At 36.1% G+C, this 22,215-nt stretch overlaps 1 protein-coding gene across 2 annotated transcripts in view; it reads right to left on the reverse strand.

The window, feature by feature from the left end:
- The window catches only part of LOC138710857 (probable ATP-dependent RNA helicase DHX35), a 132,793-nt gene that overhangs the window by 88,748 nt on the left and 21,830 nt on the right, over nt 1–22,215 (reverse strand). The window contains exon 1 of one of the 2 annotated variants that reach the window (XM_069842020.1): nt 7,219–7,478. The exons of the other annotated variant lie outside the window; for it this stretch is intronic. The gene's annotated coding sequence lies outside the window, so the exon portion shown is untranslated. Of the gene's footprint in view, nt 1–7,218; nt 7,479–22,215 lie in introns of those variants that run through there. 2 annotated transcript variants of the gene reach the window in all.

Below are 22,215 nucleotides of genomic sequence, written 5' to 3' on the forward strand. Positions count from 1 at the left end.
GGTCACAGTGCAAGGTGACACAATAGTGGAGAAAGAGTGTGTTAGAGTAGATTTTCTCGGGATACAACCATTTTTAATCCGTTACCTTCCAAGTAATTAGTAAGAAAATACAAGAAAAAATTAAACTATATATCTCCTAAGATAGTTCTATTATGATTTCTGCGTAAAATACATCCCAATGGGCAAGTAATAAAGTTATTCCTGAACTTCATGCTAAGAACTAAAACCAGACAATAAACCTGAAGGAAAGAACATACGCACTTCAACTAGCTATAGAGTGTGCAATGACTTTATTTAAACACAACTGCAGTCAATAAATCCATACACTAAGAGCTACTAATGAGAAACATGCGACAAGGTGAACTCGCAATGAAAAATTACAGGAGTACTAATGAGGAACAAATAGCTAAACAGCGCGTAAAACTCACACCTCACTGTAACATATTTATTCTAACGTAATTTGCAAGAACCTGTTCCTTGATACAATCGTCATAATATACACCTCCTAAATATATGATACAAGAAGCAATTAATTTGTTTTTAACTTTCTTATTATAACGAAGAATAAAAAGAATGTGCTCTACTGCACATCAATTTCTAAATCTTCATGGAAATATATATTTTTCATCTTCCCTCATCCACTCAGATTCATCCCTCCTTCCCTCAGAATCTACAAGCCCATTACATGAGAATGATAAATTTTGGCTTGCTCAAAATTGACCTAGAATGTTCTTCTTCACTATTTTTCTTGCATAGGATAAAAATGTCAATTGAAGGAGATTCCCCCTTTAAAAAATTTCTGTATCAAACAATTTAACTACAAAATCTCTGTACCAAACAATTTAACTATCACTTACAGAATTATACCCCAAATCAGAAAAAAAAAAAATCTTGCTACTTCGTACTTCATATTTTTATGTGCAATACAAAATGTAGAAGAAACACAGGGAACACAGTAGGTAGAACTTAAAAATGAGAGGGATTCGGAACTTAAATCCGGTGTGACTTAGTGGATAAAACGCCAGCACGTAAAGCTGGAGACTAGAATTCGAGTCCCGGTGCCGGAGAGAATTTTTCTCCATTCTACAGATTTTTCACAAAATTAAAATGAAGAGCCAGGAATATTATCAACAGTAATCTCACTAGACGTTTTGATTTATCTAGAGAAAATCAAAACTCGAGTGGGATTTAATTGACTATTACACGATTAGAAGAAAGTATATAAAGATTAGAAGTAACGAAGTACTTCAATACAATAAAATATTAATTGACTTACGAAAATACAACTGTCTTCAAATGTATTATAGTACCATCTCAACATTACAAATATTACGCTAGATGCATGCTAGATGGCAGTAGTGAGCAATGCCTTCTCGTCGAGAAGTTATACACGATGGCAATGTTACTAGTCAAGAAGGCTTTGTTGATTCAGTTTCATTTTTATTAAAAATGCAACATTCCACTTCAATTATCCGAATCCCAGTAATCAACGTCACTTGACAGATGATTTTCAATAAATCTTAATATTAAACAATCTCTGATACGTGACTATCCATAATATCATATAGCAGAAGCTATAACATAACCTAACTAATATACACAAGTGTTATAAAAGTTTTAATTAACGACGATGACATAAAAAATAAATATGAATTATTTTAAAAGGAATAATTATTGAATGTACAATTTTCAAATTTGAATGTGGTTGGTGGTTCAATTGATGTTATATTGGACGTGTGCGTAATAGAAGTGGAACTCGTTGATTTAGGCCTACATGTTGTATTCAACTTATTCAGAATTTCCGAATGAATAATTTTAAAAGGAATAATTATTGAATGTACAATTTTCAAATTTGAATGTGGTTGGTGGTTCAATTGATGTTATATTGGACGTGTGCGTAATAGAAGTGGAACTCGTTGATTTAGGCCTACATGGTGTATTCAACTTATTCAGGATTTCCGAATGGTGCTCTTCATTTATTTGTAAATCGGATTTCAGAAGATGCATAGGTATGATCAGTGATTTTTATTAATTCTTATTCTTGAATGCCAATGCGAGTCATATTTGAAACTGCTGTGCATCGAATGGCGTGGTTTGTAATTTTATATATATATATTTTTGACGTCCAGACCAGCGCAGTTTCAAATGTTGGCAAACAAATGCTAGGGACGCGATAAAATTAAACAAATGCTAGGGACGCGGTAAAACTGTGCGATAAGCAGCCATGATTGGTTGAAATACGTCCTTTCGTACCGTTTTATTGGTCAAAAGTAGTATGACGTAGTAAGAGTGTAATAGTCATTGTAAAACACACAGAAGCAATATGAAGTTTCTTGGCAAAATGCAAAATAAAAATGCATTTTTTAAAATAATGTGACTTATTTCTTTACTTTTAATAATATCTTATTTTTATTTCATAACGATATTAAGTTTTTTTTTTGTTTTTGTTTTTTTTTTTTTTTTTTTGCACAACTTCCACTTCTCTGTTCTTGTATTTAAAAAATTCTTATTAACGTAAGGTTGTCGTTCATATATGCTGCTGAAGTTTGTATGTATTCAAAGGTTATAACATTTCCAAAATATTATAAGATGATAAAATAAATTTACGAATAAAAAGAGCTGAAAAAACGTAGGAAGTATAAAAGAATAGTGGCAGAAAAGAAGAAGAAAAAAGAGAAGAAATCTACCGTGGATGGAACTGATGAACATGTGCCTGGAAACGGGAAAGATCCCGGCAGCATGGAGGAAGTCAACTATTAAGATGCTTCATAAAGGAAAAGGGGAGCTGAGCAAGCAGGAGGCATATCGTGGAATCGCACTAGTCAGTAACATTTAAACTACTCACAAAACTCCTAACTAAGAAAATCTGCAAACTAATAGACCCGCAGCTTCCAGAGGAACAATTTAGGTTCAAAGTCGGAAGATCGACACTGATGGCTGCTGGATGTCTCGTACAAGACATGCAGGACACTATTACCAGGAAAGCAGAAAAAATGTACGTAATCTTCATAGATTTCTCAAAAGCGTTCGATACGGTAAATAAGGCCAGGATACTACAGAAACTGGAGAGCCTCTTTCGCAAATCAACACTAACAAGACTAATAGGTAGCATTCTAGAAGAAAGCTATATACATATATGTGACAATATCAGTCAGTAAAAGTGAATACGTCAAACGAATGGGGTACTGCAGGGCGACCCACTAAGTCCAATTCTTTTTAACGCTTACACACATGATGTGACTAGAGATATCGGATGAGAGTTCATAATCATGTGTTGCTAGAAAGTCACGGAGAGTGAAAAATGGATCAAATTCTCGATTGATAACTCAGTGAGACCACAAGTTTAATAAATTTCTTTATCGCTGTTTCAGTCTTATCAACAGTTAAAGTTGATCCTAAAGATCAGAGTTCAAAAAACCAAAAAATATTGGACAGGGACGCAAGAATTGCAAGCCGAGAGATGTCCCTCAAGAAAATTCATTCCTACTAAACTCTGTGTCTCAAAAGTCTGAGATAAAGAAAAAATATTCTAGCAAGCTGACACAGCTAAGCTTAGTTAAAATACGGTTTGAAAACTAATGTCCGATGCAGTATCCTGCAGCCTCATAAGAATGCGTGTAATCACCGTCACATCGAACAATCCGAGACAGAATGTCCGATGCAGTATGCTGCAGCCTCATAAGAATGCGTGTAATCACCGTCACATCGAACAACCCGAGACGGAATATCCGATGCAGTATGCTGCAGCCTCATAAGAATGCGTGTAATCACAGTCACATCGAACAACCCGAGACAGAATGTCCGATGCAGCATGCTGCAGCCTCATAAGAATGCGTGTAATCACAGTCACATCGAACAATCCGAGACAGAATGTCCGATGCAGTATGCTGCAGCCTCATAAGAATGCGTGTAATCACCGTCACATCGAACAACCCGAGACAGAATGTCCGATGCAGCATGCTGCAGCCTTATAAAAATGCGTGTAATCACAGTCGCATCGAACAATCCGAGACAGAATGTCCGATGCAGTATGCTGTCGGCCTTAGGTGATACCGATTTTTCAAATCTCGTCTGCTGTTTTATAAATAATGGGCTTACTTTCTTGACTAAAGCAGAGAAACGTTCTCTGTTTATTCGGAAATATCCGCAAAATTTAACTTTCGTCAATAATTCATTCCTTGTAAAGAGTGACAAATTCCTCTTCAGTCTCTCTTTTAAGATATGATCACATCGAAGAAGGCTTGCTTATCATCCGATAGTAGGATAACCACATAGGTAAGATGCATGGGGGGAATTCAGCCATGCTAGGCGCCTAGTGACCAGTCATTTCTTGATTGTTTGTTCAACAGCGCGAAAATGCCTTTTTCATAATTGACTAGAAAAGTACTTAAAGAAAATATTTCTTTAAAACATGGTTTTCTATTTCGACCGCCATGTTGGATGCACGATGTTAACCTTTCGAAAGATACGCACGAGGTGTTTAACGTTCTGTACAAACAATTGTGGAATTACTGTATAAGGAAAAGTTTGTTGAATATTTAAGAATGACTAGAAGAAAAAGTCCGATGTTCTATTAACTAAACCCGCAGAAAAAAATACAAAAAGAGGATACAATAATTATACTATTAGCTGCTATGATGCTGCAGCCTATATCGGGCCTTGGTCTCCTCAATCTGTTGCCTCCAAAAATCTCTATCAATTATCGTGGTTCGTAAGCTCTTATTCCCATTTTCTCCAAGGCGTCTTCTCTTACAGCATCCTCCTACATCTTTCTAGACTTTCCAACTCTCTTTTTCCGATATACTGTTTCTTGCAATGATTTTTCGGTATCCTTTGCTCCTTCATCCTTAACATGTCCGGTCCATCTCAGTCTTCTCAATTTAATAAATGTTGATATTCTTGTAGAGTAGGCCCTGTGCATTATCGCCTGAAGAATGACTTGTTGTCCGGGGTCCGAAGGCTTGCACTGCAACCTGAGAGCGTATTCCGAATCTCACCGGTGAGCAATCCGATGGCATCACGGTGTTCCGAATTCCACCGATGACGTCATTGATGCTCCACCGGTGTCGCACCGGTGCCATCAACTTGCAGAGGTGGTGGCAGTCTCCATCAGCCGCCATCAGTGAATCTGATTGGTTCTTGTATAGGGCGGGAATTAGCAGACGAATGACATCGTGCACTGTTGTGTCATGGCGGTGTGCTCTGCTTTAGTTCTGCTGTATTGTTTGTAATGAGCACAACGTAAAAACAATATGTTAATGGCTTATGAGCGAACATGTCAACGGACCAGTTATTACTACCGGTTCAAGAAATAAGTTGTTTATGATCTCTTTTCTTTGAACGAGATGGCAGTACGAAAATTTCGCAAAATTTTGCTAGTGTAGCACAGATAACCACTTACACGGTAGCCATGACAGCATCGATTCTTCCAGCAGTTTTGTTCCTTATTTTCGTTGCAACGTGACGTCATTGATCCCACCGGACCGGTGAGATTCGGAATACGCTGTGAGGCTCACTGTGATTACCATTCCTGTTCTGATTTTGTCGCCGAACTGCCGCGCTCTTGTACGCATACAGAATGCTGCACCGTGAACTTAACTCAGGCAATGGTAATGATGAGAATGATATTTGAATTAATTATGGCGAAATGAGTCCGAGGTCCAACGCCAAAAGTTATGCAGCAATTCTTTCCATTACACAAATATTAAAAAAAATTGCACATCTAACATAAATATCTTTATGATCCTCAAAAGAAAATTATGTCAGCTGTAGATAAGAAGTTCCAAATGCCGAACAAGAAATGTTTTAGTAAGAAGTCATATAAAAAGAAAAAACGAAAATAATCGCCTTTTTGTGGAAAGAATCCTAGGCCTATTACAAGCCAAAAATTAAAAAATAATGATGGGACAGTAACTGAATGAATTTCAAGAAAAGTATTTAGATGTAGGTACATCTGGGATGCAGCACAAGTATAAAGATGTAGGTACGAGAAAAGTTAAAAAAAATGTGAATATCTGTGTGAGATATTATTGTTGGGGGAAGTGAGAAAGGACACCTCGATGAAGTTTCGTAAGATTTTGGCTGTTTCTCCTCTTTAAATAAAATAATTAATTGAAGGAGTGAGAATGATATAGTCCTAAGCTACACAGACAAAATTTTACAGAAAAGTGTGTTAAAGGTTTAGAGTCTAATGCTATTAGGTGGGGTATCATAATTTCTTTAGCGTCCTACATACGTTATTTGTTTAGTAAATGTTATAATATTTTACTAGTAGCTGTCCCACATGTGTAAGAAATGAACTCGCACAATAAACTATTTTTGTTAAAAGTCTGGATTTGGACTATCTCATTCTCACCCCCTTCAATTCTTAAAATACAAGCACGTTAGATAAGAAATGTATTGATAAGAGCTTGAATTTGTTTCTAATTTCCGTGATTTTACTAAATAATTACTCATTAAGAAGACTGAACAGTTTTGCAAGCAACTGCAGAACTACTTATGCACTCTGATTATTTAAAAATGACTTTTAGATAACCCGGGGATTCACTGCCGCCCTCACATAAGCCCGCCATAGGTCCCTATCCTGAACAAGATTAATCCAGTCCCTACCATCATATCCCACTTCCTTCAAATCCATTTTAATATCATCCCACCTACGTCTCGGCCTCCCCAAACGTCTCCCAACTAACACTCTGGATTCACCCATACGTGTTACATGCTCCACCCATCTCAAACGTCTGGATTTTAATGTTCCTAATCATGCTAGGTGGAGAATACAATGCGTGCAGTTCTGTGTTGTGTAACTTTCTCTATTCTCCTGTAACTTCATTCCTCTTAGCCCTAAATATTTTCCCAAGCACCTTATTCTCGAACATCCTTAACCTCTGTTTCTCTCTCAAAGGAAGAGTCCAAGTTTCACAACCATACAGAACAACCGATAATATAACAGTACTATAAATTCTAACTTTCAATTTTTTTCAAGCAGACTAGATGACCACAGTTTTTTCACCACTGACAAGATCGATGACTAATTGTTTCCGGAAATAATGTGTCAGAACTGTACTCCCAAAGTCAGATATTTATGAATTGTTTAAAGAAAAACAAAAATTGATGTTCATGCTAATGTGAATGTAAAATTAAGAACTGCAATAACAAGTTTTGCTGCAATATCTTCAATGGAATTATCTTTTTTAAAAACTGGTATTGATAAAAACTTACCTACATTCCACTAAGTATCAGATTTTATAATTCCCGGCACTTCCATTGCAGATCACTTTCCTTCAAAATTAGATTATTCCTCCAATGCTGACGAATTTAATACCACAAATGTCGAAAAATAGGATAAATTATGTAATTGTACAATATAACCAATATAGTCTACGTTTTGTTACATTCCACGCCTCTGCTTCATATAATGTAATATTTCCTGTGTGTTATAAAAAAACATATTGCACAACTACGCGCAAAAAGCACACCCGACAACTTCTGCCATTGTTTAGTACATCACAACATATAATAAACATTTACAAAACACAGCAAATGGATGATTTCCGCTCATCGTAGTAATCTACTCTAGAAGAATGCACGTGATATTAGACAACCGACCAGGAAATACCGGTTCTAAGAAAAATAACTCTGATAATAACGTCACACATGTTGGGTGACGATGGGAAGGAAAACACTGCACCCGAAGTAAAAACTGATAGAGAATGAGTAATAGTTCCGCCACTTTACAAACTAAGTCCAGCATTTTACACGGCTAAAATATACCATTCCATACCAACAACAGATAATATAACTAGAATAAACTCGCATTTTCATTCTTAAATTTATAATTTCTCTTTGTCTTCGTTCTCTTCCTTCAAACATTAGATACTGTAACGTTATTTATTGCATTTAAAATTGTGACGTTTTATAAGGTATCTTTCCCCCATTGACCTGTAGGTAAAGAATTGTTTCGTATTCTCTGTTCGTTTTTCCTTCCAGTGACGGTTACTTGATTGATCATGTCTTGGCCCAAGAGCTCCCCTCAAGCAGTTCACGCGCTGATTCTATAAGTTACTTTAAATTGTAGATGGTATCCACAGCGCACCATTTGAATAAAGGTGAATGTATATCATCAAAACTTGGAGTGCCATAGGGCTCAAATTTGGAACCTCTACTTTTTATAACTGCCATAAGAATAAGAATAAGGCCCGATTGTATAAACCATTTAATCTTAGATCAGAGGTCAAATTGATCCTTGTTTCAGCTGAACTTGGAATTTTGTGTTGTATAAAGTCTAATCTGAGATTAATTTGTCTCAAACCAAAGTCAACTTTGACTGAAGAAATTTCTCCGATTAAGTTAGATGATCCAAGTTCAGTTATTTCTTTTCTGTTCGAAATATATGAGTGACAGATTGTGCAAATAAAATATCCATTATTATTAATATTAATAGATATGTTAGGTACATTTATATATATATATATATATATATATATATATATATATATATATTCTTTCAATTTCTTGCCTTAATACACAAACATTCTTATACTTTATAAGGCTCTATCGTGTTCAGCAGTATCAAATAACATAACCTATAATTATATTATGTTTATAACAACCATTAATTATTAATGGATATGATGGGTACCGGTACATTCATAAATGTTCAATTAATTGTATTACTAAACAAAATTGTCGTTTTATAAAGCTTTATTATGTTTAGCAGTATCAAACGCCATAACATGATAACAACTTGGAGAACAGTCAACCTTCTTCTTATTGTCCGCCATTATTTACATTGCACAAAAAAAAACAGTGTCTCCAACAGAGTGTAATACGGAAAGTCGCCAAAAAGTAGTTGTAAAGTCGCTAGATTTCTCATTATCAACAAAGAAAGATTAAATTTTGTCACTATGGGGTGCTAAAAAGGTCACTAAATCCCTATTTAAGCAATATAAAAGTTAAAAGAAATTGTTGTTGAAAAAGAGTTAAAGTCGCTAGATTGGCAACACTGAATAAACCTGTATAACATGGTCCGCGCATCACGTATTTCACCTGTTTATGCGAAGTTGCCAAATCCTTTCCACGTGAACTTAGATTGCATTTGAACCAAGATAATTTTATCGCAGAAAAGTTTTATACAATAGAAGAAGTGTCTGAACTCGGTTCACTTTCCGATCTTCGATCAAAGTTGATCTTTAGTCAGGGAGTTTTATACAATTGGGCCTAAGTCTCTTCACCATGACATTGACGCAATCGCAAAATGTCATCAAAATTAATGTTTCCAAGACTAACGTCATAACTGCACGCCTTATATTCTTCACCTGGCATAATTAGGAACATTAAATCCAGACATTTGAGATGAACAGGGCATGTAGCACGTAAGGGAGAATCCAGAAATGCATATAGAGTGTTAGTTGGGAGGCCGAGACGTAGATGGGAAGATAGTATTAAAATGGATTTGAGGAAGGTGGGATATGATGATAGAGAATGGATTAATCTTGCTCAGGATAGGAACCAATGGCGGGCTTAAGTGAGGGCGGCAATGAACCTCCGGGTTCCTTAAAAGCCAGTAAGTAAGTAAGTAAGTAAGTAAGACTAATGTCATAACTTTTATCAGAAGTTCTCTTAAATTCAAAATTATACAATGCAAATTCATATCGTTATGCTGTAACCTACAGATTTTTGCCTAATGACTTCAAGAATAGTTGATATGACTAGAGCTGTGATTTTGCCCTTTTCGCCAATTTTGTTCATTATAGACCCTTAGGATTAAGATATGGAAGTTTTATAACGCCTAAAGTTGCCTCTGTTGATGATAAGTGCCTATTTCTGGAATTGAAGCTTATAATTGCCTATTCGGTCTTTTAACGTTTCAAAGTTTAAAATTGGTCCTTCCCTTGATTCCATTGTCAAAGGAACTGAAAAAAGAGGTATGATTGAAGGAGTAGGCCTATTGTGGGTAAATGTTTTTTTTTTTCTCCAGTGCCACCAGGTTGTCATTTGACATTTCTGGTCTCTTCTCGTAATGGCTTATTTGTAACCCACTTCTGAGTTGGGGCGCCTGGAAGGCGGAGTTACGCTGTTCTGATGATATTATAAAAGAATGATTATAAAGTGTCAGGGGAGGTCTTAAACTTAAGCCTAACCTAATTTCCTGACCATGGCCGAAGGCAGGAACATTCCCCTTTAAGAAAAAAATTTGTGCTCTTACCGGGAATCGAACCCGGGACCTCATGAATTGTAGCCATGAGGCCGGTCTTGTGTGTAAATATTGTGGTGAATGTTTAGCTCGTTTCTATGGAAACGCTGTTTTAACATCGATTGCGTCAAAATCAGTAGTTAAGTTTCTAAAATATTTCATCATTGTTCTCTTGCAGAACATTATTAAAATAATAGTTCATTCCAGTTCTGTTTCACTTCATATTTTCATTTTTATTGAGAGTGTTGTGTCATTTGAACCAAGCAATAATGAGATTGGTAGCCTACATATTCTACATTAAATCACAACAACGAGAATAGTTTAAGCCGAAACAACGGCAAAACGAGTATTGTCTACGAGCGTGTTGCTCCAAAAACAGTTATCAGATGATGGAAATGATCCCAATTTGTTTTTCCAATGTTGAAAAGAGGCAGTAAGTTGTGAGGCTTTGATATTTTGTTGTAAAATTTTTATATCTAATCTGCATTAGGCCTACTTCGAATATAAATTAAAGATTCGTTCATTATTTTTCTATTCAGGTTAAGTGTGAAAAAAATATATATCCTCTGCTGCAACAACATAAAAATACAACAAAGTATCAAAGCAACGCTGCCAGACAACAAAAATCAAAACAACTTTCTTTTTTTCAAATTCCATCAATTTATGGCATCCAGAAAAAAATCCTATTCAAAACTATGTGCTGCAATGATTTCAGAAAATATTCCTTTGAATAATCTGGAAAATGAAACACTGAAGGCATTTCTTTGGAAATGGATAAATATGCAAGTCCCTGTCCAGTCCACACTTAGGAAACATGTTACGAAAGGCTGCAGTTGTTGCTATGGAAAAGGTTGAAAAGATCTTAAGGCAGGGTCTTGGATGGGATACAATAATGAAAATTGTGACTATACTAGGCGAAGAGGTGCAGGAACTTGAGCTACGTCAGGTTGCTTATTTTGAATATGCTCCACTCGTCTTGTGTAGTTGAAAGAACTTTTTTGCATTTCAGAACAATCTTAGTGATAGAAGACCATCCTTTGGAATGGAGAATTTAGAAAAAAATATATTGTACATTGTTTTACCATGACAGTAGCAGTGCACATTGTAAACAGCATGACAAAGATTAACTTGAAAATAATAATTAATAATTGAATTGTAATAAGTACCTATTAAGAGCCTACTTTGTATTTTAGTGTCTATATAAATGCCTATTTCAAGCATTTTACTGTCTTTTTGTCTGCCTATTTTTAATTTCTTAGTGCCTATATGTCCCAGCTTTAGTTATGACATTATTATTATTATTATTATTATTATTATTATTATTATTAATTTTAATTTACACCTCAAGTGTTTCAGCCCACTCCATGTTTTCCAAAAGTTGGCGCCACTGCTTATGAGAAAAAAAATATTTCAAGTCTCACAGTTTATATTCCAGAGGCGAGAGCTTGATTGTTTTTATCTTCAGTCCTGTAGGTAACATAACCTATGAATCTTTCATAAACATACACATGTGCTGATTCAGAGAGGATGAACAGACAGGAGACTGTAAATTGTTACTCCAGGTCATAAAAGTACAGTCTTAGAAGCAATTGTCCCGCGCCGTGGCGTCGCGGTCTAAGGCATCCTGTCTAGCACTCGCGTTACGGAATGCGCGCTGGTTCGAGTCCTCATGGGGGAAGAAATTTTCTCATGAAATTTCGGCCAGTGTATGGGAGCATCGTGATGCACTTAGGGAGCTACGATAAGGTAGCGAAATCCGGTTGCGAATGCCAGCTATAACGGCTGGGGGGATCATCGTGCTAACCACACGATACCTCCATTCTGATTGGATGATCGTCCACCTCTGCTTCGGCATGTGGGCGTGAGGCCAGCAGCCGGCTGGTCGGTCTAGGCCCTTCATGGGCTGTAGCGCCACGATTATTATTATGATTATGATTATTATTATTATTATTATTATTATTATTATTATTATTACTACAGTGAAACCTGTTCAAGACGGAAGTGAGATGAACCTAATTTTTTTTTCCGTTGTGGACAGGTTTCCGTGTTATTCAGGTGTGAAGTTAAAATAGAATATTTTATCATTTGCATAAATTAAAAATAAAATGGCATGCCGCAAATTGTAGGAATTACAAATTATTCTGTTTAACACTACTGACATTAAATCGGCTTCCTGTCACTTATTTAATTGGTGAATGATCTTGATGAAAATCTCATTTCGTATATAAATTGTATCGTAACTCACTCATTAAACACTGTAAAGTTTATTAATTACACTAAATTTAGTATCTAACACTATAATATAATATTGTACTGTATATCACAGGACATTATTTAATTGGACTAGGAGCCTAGAAGCCTTAAATTCAGGATTATTTAATTTCTTTGCCAGTTTAATTGTTTTCTTTGCAGAATAGGTCCAGAAATTTGCATGAGCTATGAAAGGGCAAGAACAATTCACTCCCACAACAGTTAATTTATTCCTATGTAATCAGTTGTTTTCTCTTTCCTTTTATATCATTATTGACCGCAAGCCACTCACTCATGATACGGCCTTTATTTTTGAAAGTGTTAAGTTACACCTGAGTTTTCCATTCATAAATTTCAACATTATTTTCCATACTCTTAGTTTCTCATTTTCCTCGATAACTTTTACTTCATCAATTAATGATAGTGCAACATTTTTACGCAACTTTTTTTTATCACGAAATCGCTAATACACTTGCGTTCTACCCAGCTACGACAGTATACAGGAGTGAAGCATTGAACATCTTTGAAGGGACTCGTCTGCTTAGTCAATAGGGTAATAAAATTTATGACCATCGGGCCACCACACCCTCGCACCCTAAAAAATTTTACAAAGAAAACTTGTTTTTATTTTAATGACCTACTAGTATTTCGTACATTCCTTGAAAGCACATACTGTTTCAAAATATAATTTACATTAAAGTAGTATGTCCATAATATTATTTCCGTTTTGAACAGTAGCAGACAGTTTCCGTTTCCGCGTTGGAGAGTTTCCGTTTTATTCAGGAAAAATTACACATAATACATATGAATTTCGCCGGGACCAATAAATTGTTCCGAAATAGACAGGATTCCGGATTATTCAGGTTCCGATTTGAACAGGTTTCACTGTATTATTATTATTATTATTATTATTATTATTATTATTATTATTATTATTATTAGAAGCAATTGATGGAGCACAGATATTTTCAGTCCCAGAAAGGAGACACTGCGCATGATCAGAGGACAAGCGACCAGGTTCATAAGCGAACCACTAGTTGAGATACGGTACCTAATAACATCCGTTCTGTTTCGTTGTGTCGCCCCTAAATCGCTACAAGTGGCCAGGGAAAAGAATTTAACTTAAACAAGTAGTGCGAAAAAGACTGTAAATGAAACAAAACAAAAGAAAGGAAAAAAGAAAAAGGAACAACAATTCCAAGAAATGCATGATACCAGGATCGAATATGCCACCGACTGCATGGAAAGCAGGCGCTCTCTCCACTAGACTACAACCGTCTGTGATAGAAATGTTCTGTATGAAGCGATTCAATATTCCAGGACTTACTTAAATCATGAAATTGGACATTAACTTGATTTAGTTTAAATTAATGATACGCGTTTTGCATTAGTTGTGGAAATAAACCATCTTGAGATTTATAAATGAAGCAATGGAGTGTGAAAATCGTTATTTCATTTGCTATAATTATGTATCCTCTGGTTGAGGTTATGGCTGATACGTACATATATTATCAGGCAGTATATCTCACTTGACAGTATGTGTCAGAGGAAGAACAATTATTGTTTGTATGCATTTGAAGACTGACTAGTGTAAAGGCTGGTTCACAATAAACCGGGAACGGAAACGAGAATGGAAATAATGTTAAAATAAATGTATTTAAATGTGAGCATTCAAAATAGTTAATTGTGAATGTTCACATTTAAATACATTTATTTTAACAATATTTCCGTTCTCGTTCACGTTGTCGTTTTCGTTCCCGGTTATTGTGAACCAGCCTTAATATGCAGCTAGTCGCCGATATATGCAATGGAGGAAGAAAGGAACTGGGCACCCTACCCCATTATCTCCTGGCCTAGTTTCCTCATAAGTGGTGCCCTCTTGGTATCACTTGTGAGGTTCAGACCTGTCTTCGGACAGTTGACTAAACAACAATAATTATGTGACCTACTTTCTTTTATTAATATATTAAGTTTCATCATCACACTATTGACTAGGGATAATGTGAATAATTATATATATACATATATATATATATATGTCGTTTTTATTCTCCAAATCGATCCAAGTATTAACCCACAAGTGTTGAGTATAAGTTGTACCATCTAAAAAATTGATTGCAGACAGGTAACATGTATAAAAATTAGCGACGTTATTAAAAAAATTCCCACCTGTACCCGAGCCCACAACGTAGCATGCCACCATGCTCCTGACTGTTCCAACTGCGAACGATATAGGGATGACACGAAGAAAGGCTTACAGCCGCTAGACTTAAAATCAAAAGAGACAGCACACATACAAATTTACTGGGGTGAATCGTTCAATACTTTCTCACCATCAAGAGTCGCGTCATCAATTTGTTCCTAAGACTGTACGTAAATTGTCTCCTGTTTGCATAAGCTAAGGTACATTAACTGACTTCTTTTTACTTGAGGTGGCGAAACGTGTCTCCCGTTTTTAAGTCCGTCACATTAACCAACATTCTCCTTCCCATTTAAAGACTTAGGATGGTCAGTTGTATACATGCGTAACTACTGGAACGTAAGAAAATCAAATAATAATATAAAACTATCGAACTAGTTCTAGTACACTGTTTGCAGAAGCTGAAGAAAGACTTCTAAGCACACGGAATGCCATATGGCTACTGGAGGTCGATTACGCGGGAGAAACGGTTAGCGCGCGGCGGAAACCACGCAGGGCGTGGCCCGCCGACCAGCTGCTCTTTTCTGGGACTTATGATAATAATAGCTCTGTAACTATGTATAACAGGTACAACGTAATATTTCTAGCTAGATCGAAAAAAATTAAAGCATTTTCTATGAAAAACCTTTACGTGCCTATATCAGTCAGCAGAAATCGGCTGCGATCGTCCCAAAGTCACGTGACTCGTCCGTGTTTCGATGTTGATACCCTCAGTAGCCTTCTGCGCCGCTATACACGCTCTCTATATTATACCAATTCTATGGTTGTTACCGCATAGCGCGCTGCGGTTAAGCTGAGCATTTGCCACGCGGTTTTCCCGTGAAGTATAACTTACCCTGTATTACATCAATGTCTCGAAATGCAGCTACTATGATTCCAAATAAAGTCTGCATCTTCTAAAAATGTTTATTGACACACGGCGAAGTTGTTCATTCGGAATGACATAAATCTTGTACTAATAGTTTCTTTTAATTCAGCCAAAGAATTGAGCCTGCTAGTATAAACACTCTCTTTCAAAGTATCCCATAAAAATAGCAACGAATTAAATCGGGGTACCTAATATCCAATAGAGAACCTGAGGTGCGAAATTTTCTACCTATGACAGGATACCAGATTTCCAAAATAAAAAAGGAATACTTAATAAAGTTGACATGAATCTACAAACTAGTCTGGATTAAATACGTTAACTTATCTTTTTAAAAATACTTCAGGTTAATTCGACCTTACATCATATCCATGTCACTCTATTCTGAACTTGTTTCATAACAAAATTTGTTGCCTCATATTACCTTTCAACTATTTTCACATTCTCTATGAAGATCAACTGTATAATCTGAATCATATTTCTTTGATGAGTGAATTTGCTCTAGAAGTGTTGGCTTTCCTTTAGGAAACTACAGAAGTCCATGCAAGACAAATTTTTTAAATTATATTTTGTGATTAATATGGCCTTTATGTTTTTAACTGAAAACTGATTCCTTTCGTCAGACCAAATTGAATTCAACAATGAAAACACTCTTTCTGATGATGCATTGGTGCCAAATATTCCTATAGGTATCCTACAAGCAAAACTCAGCTCGAACCCCTCACGTCGCGCATGCTATACCCCTCTTACCCCCCTTCAGTAGGCTTGAGAGCATGCTGGGAACGAGAGCATACGTCATCTGCATGAGACAGTCACGCCCGCTGGTTTCTGCGCACTGAGTTTTCCTTGTTGGATGCTTATAACTAGACATCGGATTTTTAGGCACTAAAAATTCCAGTTTTAGGCGCCTAAAATAAGCTCAAAATTTGTAAAATTAGGCTCTATTTTAATGAAAATAGGCATTTTAGGCACATCAAGGTATCATACTTATTTCTTTCACTGAAATTTTTACTTATACACTAAAATACGCACAAAAAGTATGTTTAAACATTAAAAAAGAATACTATATTATATTTATAAACAGAGCTGCACAAATTTAATATATTGAAACTAATGAAATAATGATTATTGATATCAAGATTACTCATTTTAAGTTATTGAAATTCAGTTTCATGCTCAGACTTTATTATAATTATCTGCACAGTACACCACCAGAATTTTTTCTAAATTCTCCACAGTTAACCTTTGCCTTTTGTCACTGAGAATCATTTTGAAAGCAGAAAAACTTCTTTCAACCGAAACTGATGTGAGAGGCGCAAATTTTAAATTAGGTACAATAGAAACATCAATACTTACTGGAACATTTACACTTTCCCCCGATATCACTCTTGATACTTTTTCCAACAATGAAAATCCTACATTTTTATTTAATACGTTGTCTCACTTATTTTTAACTTTTTTCCCCAGTTTCGCCCAAAGAAGAATGTATTCACTTGAGCTTCCTTTACTATTGCTATTTGGCTACAAAGAGATTGTTTTTCACGTTCTAATTGTTCAATGCTTGCAGGTATGAAAGAAAAGTTTGATGTTTTGTAGGCAATATCGTTTTTCACTCGTGAGTCATTCAGACAATCTTTCACTGCTTTCACACATGCTGCACTATCAGTTTCAGGTAATTTATCAATAACTGTGACCACTTCTTTAAAATACTTAGAATAATACACCACTGACTGAATCCAGGTTCCCCATCGTGTAACAACCGGCTGAGGTGGGAGTGGGATATCTGGAAAGTTCTCTCTGAATATTGAAATCCTGGATGGGGCTTTACAAAAACATTTTTTTGTGTTCGAAATAAACGAATTGACAAGAGGAAATTCATTCCGGATTGTTTCAGAAACCCTGTGAAGGCCATGTGCTAGATAGGTTACATGCGTGAGGTTAGGATAAAATGTTTTAAGAAGTGGAGCTGCAGCAACCATGTATGAGGCAGCATCAGTACAAAACAACAGAACTTTAGAATCGTCTATATTACCTGAGTATAAAGACTGTAGGCCTTTATTTACAAAATAAGCAATGGCTTGGCTATTCACTTTCGAAAGTTCCTTAACACATACGAGGTGTGGAATCGAAGGTCCATCAGGACTAAGTTTTCCTACTACCATATTTGCTATATACCTATTTATAGGATCTGAGGTTTCATCCACAGAGACCCATATGTAAGAATCACCTATATCCTCCCGAATGGAAGCTAAAGTTTCATTGTATATTCTGTCTAAGTAATTTTTTCTTAGGGTCGACTCAGATGGGATATTTTGTTTGCAGTATTTTTGTAAAAACTGTCTTAAAACCGGATTTTCAATTGCATTCCAGGGAATGTTAGCAGCAACAAACGCTCTGGTTAAATCAGCATAGAAATTGCTGCTGAGATTCGATGAAGTAGGCTGTGTTAGTAAAGTTTGTTGCAGTTGATTTTTCTGCTGAGCTTTAGCCTTATGAACCGCTCCTTGCACATGCTGCTTTAGGTGGCACTTCTTTTCTTGCGAAATCTAAAAATGTAAAGTAAACTGAATTAAAATAAAATCCTAATTGTTGTATTGCCGTATTTCTATCACAAAGTTAGTGGGTTCGAACAATCAAAATTTTAATGACCTGCAAATACTTTAACTATCGGAATTTAAAAGGTTAAAGTGTAGTAGTCTTAAAAAGAATTATACCTCAGGATAGCTCAGTCAATGTATAAATATTATAGGCCTACTCATTAAAATTAATAGAATTTATATATTTCAACTATTGTTACATACCTGTTTGCTACAAATCTTGCAGAATATTATTTTTCCATCATAAGTGAATTCTGAATATTCTGTTAGCCATTGCCGGATCAATGTAGATTTTGCACTTATATTTTTCGGCATTATCGCGTTAAACTTCACAGGAAAACGTCCTACCGTTCAAAACTTCTCAACACAAATAAGGTGAGAGAAAGAGCAACTTAACGAGCATTCAAATGAACCGTTGTTATTGAGATTCACAAAAATACAAAGTTCCACTTATTGTTGCATTTCCTGGTAGTGTTAACACTAGGAGGGCCATTCTTTTAAATATTTTGTAACGGTTTACCCTACTAATTCGCAGTTTTACGACTTTTCATAAATATTTCAAAAACACTCTTTCTCCAAACATTGTGATTTTATGACACTCTGAAGGGCAGTACAGCTAATCGGTTTCAGACCGAAAACAGTCATTTTTATAGTATAGTATATCTCTGAATCGGTAGCAGCACATGTTGTGATTGTTGCCTGCTTCAAAACTAAGGTTGGTTCTTTGTCGGCATTTATGCCTCCAAACATGTTAAATTCGGTGAAATCTATTGCGAGTGTCGTGAGATTCAAAACATTTTGTTTCCTTTATCAATGGTTTCATGGCCGGTGTGAAGCAAACTTTCCACTTTTTAAATGCCTTAAATTTCGCAGTGAATGCATGTATAAATTATAAAAAGTAAGAGTAAAATGCGAAACTTTACAGTTAGTTAGGCATTTTTAGGCGAATATTAACAAATTAGGCTCTAATAACCGTTTTAGGGCATTTTAGGGCACTATAAAACTCTTTGAATACCTTTCAATTTCCATGAAACACAAATATTAATAATTATTTTTACTTTTCTCCTAAAGAAACAAAATAGGCATTTGCCCTAGAATCCGATGTCTGCTTATAACACAAAACTTACAATCTGAATATCATGTTTGTAAAACTAATGTATTTATCTTTCATAATGAAATAAAGTAAAAATAAATATTTTAATGACAATTTAGGGAAACAGGACGCCATTAAAAAAAAAGGGACATTTGACGTCCCAAGCATACTTTCCTCGAGACAGGGGACAAGAGGCTGAAAAAAGGGACAATCCCGTTAAAAACGGGACATCTGGTCACCATAAGCTACGTTGTGAACTGTTGTCTTGCATGGTACCGATAATTTGGATACTAACCATAAAACTTTCTTTCTATTTTTCTCCACGATCCGTACCTATGAAAAGTGTTAAGTAACGAACACTCGTCCTCCAGTCACCAAATTTGCTATTCTACTGATAAACATGTAGTGAACAGAACAGAAACGCGTCTTATCGTAACTAGTTTAGTTAGGCCTACTCCACTGATTAGATATTAGTGTGGGTGTAATCGTACCGGGGCGCCGTTCCAATACTTCTTTTCTGCAACCTAAGATTCTCACTACAATAACTGTTAAACAGATAGCGCTTGTTCTCATTATGTCATTCAGTGTAAGGGTTAACGGTACTTATTTTTCGAAAGAATTAGGTACAGATACGGAATTAAAATTTGGAGCGAGTCTTGATGAGAGTTCACCTGTTAAGTAGACAACAATTTCGTACGACTGTCCACAAGTAGCATATATGCAGGGGGTCGTTTACTGCACACGCGTAGTGGAAACTCCAAATTTTATTTCCGTATCTGTACATATTGGTACTGTAAATGTCTTTGACGTATTACCAGGGGCGGCCCGTCCATAAGAGCTGCGGAGCTGCAGCACTCCCTGCTTTGACAGGAAAATAAAAATAATATTTATTTTAATTTGTAGAAGAATTGTTACAGCTTTTATTGGTAAATTGCTTTATATTTCATCTGGCCGGGAATATGTACTATTATCTTATGCATAATATTTTTGCGCGTCGACTGTATCGGAATTGACACTGCATTCAAAGTCGTCCTGGGATCTGCAGGGTGGGACAGCTCATAGAGAGTGTGTCTTGCTTTATCAGGGGGTAGAGAGGTGAAGGGAAGCAGAGGGAAACTGCCGCTGTTTAAAACCCATATTTCGCTGCAGTGACTTGCAGAGCCAGGCCACAAGGAAAGATCTTTCCTCCACTCCCACACCGCTATTGTAATGCTACGTCAAATTCCCTTGAAACGTAATGACATTTTTTTTTTCTCTTCACATACTTACTGTTGTAGAATCTTATCGAGTTAATATAACGAAATTAATATTCTCTTTTGCCTTATTATTACGTATATACCCAGCCTCCAGCAGAACCTAATATTTGCCTTAACTCAAAATGATTACACGAGTAGAATCCTTTTAATATAGCACGTAAAATACGAAAGAGACTTCTTTTCCACTTTTAGGACATTGTTGACCATCAGTATATCTGAGTGTTGCTTTGGTGTGACGTCTTAGTACCGTAACTTAACCAGTGCAAATGTGCAAGCATGAGTGTGTGTGCATTACAGAATATTCATTTTATTTTTCTCAACTTTCCCTTACGGAGAAGATTGATGTAATGAAGTGAAATTAAATGGTCGTCCGTTACCCGACTTAAATCTTATTCAAGCTTCATCCAGCCGAAATAGTGCATATATGTAAGGAAGTAAAGGTAAAGGTATCCCCGTAACATGCCATGAAGGCACTTGGGGGGCATGGAGGTAGAGCCCCATGCTTTCCATGACCTCGGCACTAGAATGAGGTGGTGTGGTCGGCACCACGCTCTGACCGCCTTTTACCCCCGGGAAAGACCCGGTACTCAATTTTATAGGAGGCTGAGTGAACCTCGGGGCCGTTCTGAAAGTTTGGCAACGAGAAAAAATCCTGTCACCACCTGGGATCGAACCCCGGACCTTCCAGTCCGTAGTCAGCTGCTCTACCAACTGAGCTACCCGGCCGCCCTATGTAAGGAAGTATAACAATGAAATTTACGCTAAGCATTTGTGGTTACGTGGATGTGAACAAAACAAAATTCTGTATTTTGTTTTCCTTGCCTCCTCTTCAGTGGTGATACTGCAAAGACAAAGTGGTGTGACAGATTTAGGACATTTGCTCCTAAAAATTAAAAATCACGAATCTTCGCTGTCTCACCTGAAAAATGTTGTTTCATTGGCAATGTTAGGCAAAACTAATATTGCTGCGCAACTAAGTGAAGCGAACAGAACAAACATTCTCAAACATAATCAAGAAATGAGAAAAAATCGTGAAATTATGTACAAAATATTGATTTTGTGGCCAATATGAACTTCCCCTTAGGGGACATGATGAAAAAACGATTCGAAGAACCCTGGTGTATTTCGTGGGTTGCTACAGTTCGTGAGTAATCTAAACGAGCTTCTCAAAAATCATTTGGAACATGCCACTGTTTAAAGGTAGTTCTAAAATAATTCAGAATGAACTGGTAGATTGCATGTTGAGTGTCTGCCGATCTGAAATTCAGACTGAAATCGATGGTATTAGTTTTTTTTTTTTTTAGCGATTATGGCAAATGATGCCACAGACATCTCCCAACTAAGTCAGGAAGTTTTGATTTTTCGATATGTAGTGCATTTATTTTTGTCCTATACTTATTAGTAATGATATCAAGAAGTAAAATTTGTATGTACCAAAATCTACTGCAGCTCCCCCAATCCACAAATTCACGAGCTGCCACTGCGTATTACATAATGGGATAATACTCTATTACTGCCCAGGAATGATGCAATTCAATAAGAAAATGATAATAAATAATGTACATAAGTAAAAATTAGAATACCTGCCTAATATGCAATGTCTGTAAAAACGCGGTTTACACGTGGTTCCTTAACCCAGATATGCCTGAAATATTTTTTTTGCAATTTTTGTGTATTTTTCAAATCTCATTTAATGCAGGATAACTGAAGTATTTGTATGGTGTCGAAACATTCTAGTTGTAACTGGTTGACCTAGAAACAG

Source organism: Periplaneta americana, chromosome 12 (assembly GCF_040183065.1).
Source record: "Periplaneta americana isolate PAMFEO1 chromosome 12, P.americana_PAMFEO1_priV1, whole genome shotgun sequence".
Classification (NCBI taxonomy): Eukaryota; Metazoa; Arthropoda; class Insecta; order Blattodea; family Blattidae; genus Periplaneta; species Periplaneta americana.